Source organism: Pteropus vampyrus, unplaced genomic scaffold (assembly GCF_000151845.1).
Source record: "Pteropus vampyrus isolate Shadow unplaced genomic scaffold, Pvam_2.0 Scaffold5, whole genome shotgun sequence".
In the NCBI taxonomy this organism is placed as follows: Eukaryota; Metazoa; Chordata; class Mammalia; order Chiroptera; family Pteropodidae; genus Pteropus; species Pteropus vampyrus.
This window is the reverse complement of record NW_011888786.1, coordinates 9,820,032-9,824,423: the sequence shown is the minus strand read 5'-3', so window position 1 is coordinate 9,824,423 and position 4,392 is coordinate 9,820,032. Positions and strand designations below refer to the sequence as shown.

Here is a 4,392-nt window from a genome sequence, read left to right as displayed (position 1 = left end):
TGTCCTCAGTAAAACAATTAAAGTAAATTAACTCTAAAGTTCATCCTAACTTGAAGTCTTATGACTTTGAGTTTCTCATTTACTCAATGTAATCTTAATTAAAATACCAGAGTGATCAACTAACTGTCCTTAGATGAACTTAATTTTTTATTTTCTAATAGCTCATGGAGGCTATTTTTTCCTGGTTCATTCTTCTATACTGAATTTTGTAAGTTTGGCACTCTGTATATCTGTGTGCCTCAAGCAAAATGGTTGACAGAAATCTACAAACCCATCATGCCCTGATTCATATGATGTGATTGCCAATAATTCTACCTCTAGTTCATAGTTTGCTTGCCTATAATTACAGCTTCAGTCAAATACTTTTAACTTTAACATCAGCAAGGAGTTACTGATCCTTTCCTATTTTAGGGAAAAGAACTGTGAGTATGTTTCAAAGTAAGGTGTCCTTTTTTTTTTCTTTTCTTTTTTATTTTATTTTTTTTTTCCTGAAACTCTTTTTTAATTGAGTATCATTTGGAAATTTCTAAATCCCATTTTGGAGCTCTGGTCACTGCGTTAGTTACTCAAGCTAGTTATGAGGCATGCCTAAACTGTACAAATGTCAAGACAAAAATTACCACCATCTCTGATTTCTTCACGAAATGAAAAGAGACATCATCTTGTTCTTAAAAAACAAAAAACAAAAGACAAACAAACATATATACTGATAAAAACCAAAGATAGCAAAGCTGCAAGAGAAAGTACTCAGGATTTAGGATTGAAATTATACTTCTAAATTTAAGACTTTTTCATCTGCTTAGCAAGGTTTAAAATCATTGTTTTTTGTTTTATTTTCAGAAACCCACAAACTATTTAAATGTGAAGTTTTAGTGTATCCACCCAAGTGCCTGATGAGAAATCTCAGTTATCTTTACCTTCACCCTCACCTCCCCACCCACATCTAGTGAGTCAACACACTACCCAGTCTACCTCTCCAATGATTTTAGAATCTACTCCCCCACTTCTTACTCCCCTGACTGCTGAAAAGGCAATTAAGGATCTCATTGCCTCTTAACTGAGTACATGGTTGGCCTGACCCCACTTTCCCACCTCCAAATTCTCCTACACACAGACATGGAGATGGTTTTACTAAAGCACAAATTGGAACTCATTCTACTACTTAAAAATACATGATGGCTCCCTGTAGCACAAGCTAATCTAAAGCCTTATCTTGATACTTTCTACCTCTTCAGCTTCATCTCTCAAACTTTCCCCTCATTCCTCCTGGCCTTCTAGAACTCACCCATGAGGTCTATTTGTCAGCTTCTGAATCCCCAAATGCTGCATGCACTTGTGATATTTCTCTTGTTGCTTTTTTGTCTGCCAGGAGCTCCCAACTTAATGTGTTGGCATCCTATTCATCTTTTAATATGACGCCCCACCATTGTCTTCTATGAAACTTTCCCCAACTCTTTTAGAACAGTCCAGATCTCTTTCTGACATGCTTCTCTATAATAATTTATTCATTCATTTATGTTTTTCATTCACCAAATCTAAGAAATAACTAAGTTCGGAGGATATAGCCCTAAATAATACAATCATGGTTCCTGCCCTTGTGAAGCCTACCTTCTTACAGACTGTTTCTACTACATGGCTGCCAATCCATTACCTTTTTATCTATATTTTAATTAGTGTTTCGTTTCTTTCACCGGACTACAAATTCTTTGAGGAAGGAGATTATGTTTTATTCAACACTTGGCACAATGAGTGATTCTCATCTTATATCTATTGAATCTTATTTAAATTGAATTGGCTTATGATTTGAGTATAAATATTTTTGTACAACTGTGTATTTGTACCAAACCAAGTGGTTTACAATAGCTGTACTTTAATAGCCACACAGCATTCTAGACTTCCCCTATGTGCCTTTACCTATCTTAAAACAAAACAGAAACACTGGCACAAACACCTCACATATTGGAGATAATGCACAGGGAGCATTTATCACAGTGAATAGCATTTAAAAGTGTTAATAAACACAAAGTCCTCTCCAACTTAATTGGAGTAGCTCTTAATTTTTAGATTTATTTTCGTTTATTTATATATTTTTTTAGGCGAGGTAACCTTTGGTTGATCTCATAGATTGCAAGGACCTTGTCAGCTCACAATCCCTTTTTTTTAAATTTTTTATGCCTACAGCACCTGGTCTTCCTAGGTGGTCTCCCATCCGAGTACTAACCAGGCCCGACCCTGTTTAGCTTCTGAGGTCAGACAGGATCGGGTTTGTTCAGGGTGGCATGGCCGTAGACTGTTTTTTAGATTTAAAATAAGTTCATCTTTGTATCAGTTTGATGGACTTAAGAACTTTCGACAAAGCAAGAGTTTTCTTCTAATCTGTCTCATCAAATGGTTGCCATTCAATTAATAATATTAGAGGACTTGCAAAGAGGAGTAGAAAAAGATGAACATTTAAATTCCTGGTCTCTATATAACATGTGGCAAACAGAGCTGGGTGATGGGAAATGTAGGTTCCAGAACAAGTTCTGACATGAATAACTTCTGAAAAAAAATCACCTCATTTCTCTCTTGCTCAGTTTTCTTTTCCAGGGGTGGAGATATTAGTACCACTTTTATCTTCCTTGAAGAGTTTTGTGGATAAAAATATAATACCTAGAAAATTACTCTGAAAAAAAGGTAAAAGCTTATCCAACGCGAGGTGGTATTTGTAATAGTAAGAACTTATGAAACACTCTTATGACAGGACATCTCTCAGGGATGTCCCCAAGCATATGTGAGTCTGGTTGGCAAATTGATATACATATGGTCGGGGATTTAGCAGGAAGAGATAATAAATCCTCCCCAAGTCCTCTTAGGGCAGATAAGGAGCAAGTAGAGCCAACCCTCAGTGACCTGTGATAACAAGGCCAGGGATAATATGGAAAAATGGATTTCACAGATTATCTAAAAATATAACTTTCACCATTATGACCTCTAAACTTTTGCAGAAATTCCTTCAAAGGAGCCAAATTACTTTAACCTGGACTCATAACCTATGTGAGTTTCACCACCTACAAAAAAAAAAAAAAGACCAACCAGTGGCAGTGCTATAGCAGCCGACATAAAAATCGCCGATCTACCCGAGAGAACTCAGTACATTGTTCCCAGAGACCAATGTACTGTGTGTTGGCCCTGACTACATTTTCCCAAGGCAAGGAAGAAGCCTGCGAACCCAGATAATTCTGTTCGTGACCTCAAAACACAGTGATTTCCCCAAGCCACCTGAAGAAGCTCGTCTCTTCCACTGATCCCTGGACAGTAATGAAATTAGGTCTTGAGTAATTGCTAGTCCAGAACTATTCTACAGATGTTTCCAAAGCTGGGATGGGAAATTGAATTATTCAACAATTCTTTCCCTGACAACCTGTATGAGGGAGCTGCCTTCCTGTCACTTCTCATTATGATAGCTTTTCTTTGCCTTCATTTTGCCATTTTTCCCTGAAATATTTGGCAAGATGATTCAAAAACATTGTGAAAAGCACCCTGGGACTTTCAATCTTCAAAACAGCAGCCCTGTAGGTGACACGTGGCTTAATCTTATCCCGTAACTCAAGATCTAAACCCGGGCAGGTTAGAAAGCAAAAAAAAAAAATCATTGACACCCTCTTGATGGGAATTAGAATGACAATGAGGCAAATAGACAAGCGATATGCCTACTTCAAGGGGCTTGCATTCATTATTCACTCACTGATTCAACAAATGTTTGTGGTGTGTTCGCTCCATGCCAGACAGTCCCAACAGAACACTTGGGATCTGTCTGTCCAGTGTCTAGAATACTGTAGAATACTATCAATAACTACAGCCATGGTTCCCCTTTCACTCTGTCCGTTTTGCATTTATGCCAGTGAAATAAGTAACTGACCCCTTGGAGACAGCACCACCAATCTTCCCAGTTCGCTCAGAAATACAGGGGTTCTCGGGACTCAAGACTTACAGTTTTAAAACTAGGAAAGTCTTGGGCAAACAGAAATAAGTTAGCACTAGGCTCAGAACCAGACCTAAGACTGAGTTTCAGATCTTCTGTTAAATGTTGACAATCTTTTGTGTGACCTTTGATGATTTTTTAAAAACTCTATAGACCCTGGGTTTTCATATCTGTAGAATAAATTCACAAGATTAGACTATCTCTAAGAATTATCTTCTGGCTTTAATCGTCTAAGAGAAAATTTAACATCTTTTTAGGATTAAAAATCAGTCTGAAGATGTTATGAATGTATAGAGAGCTCTTTGCAAATATCTGTCCACAAATAAAAATAACACCAAGTTCAAATCCTATTATAGTTCCAACAATGACAAAGATCTAATCTAAACCTAAGCCGCTCCCTTCACTTAAGCATCAGCATACTTTGCCTC

The 4,392-nt window shown here is 37.2% G+C and overlaps 1 non-coding gene across 1 annotated transcript; it reads right to left on the bottom strand.

Annotated features, from left to right (window-relative positions):
- Positions 1 to 2,172: 2,172 nt before the first annotated feature.
- Positions 2,173 to 2,291, bottom strand: LOC111744026. The gene has a single exon (XR_002781982.1). It is a non-coding gene; the product is annotated as a 5S ribosomal RNA (ribosomal RNA).
- Between the last annotated feature and the right edge of the window lie 2,101 nt (positions 2,292 to 4,392).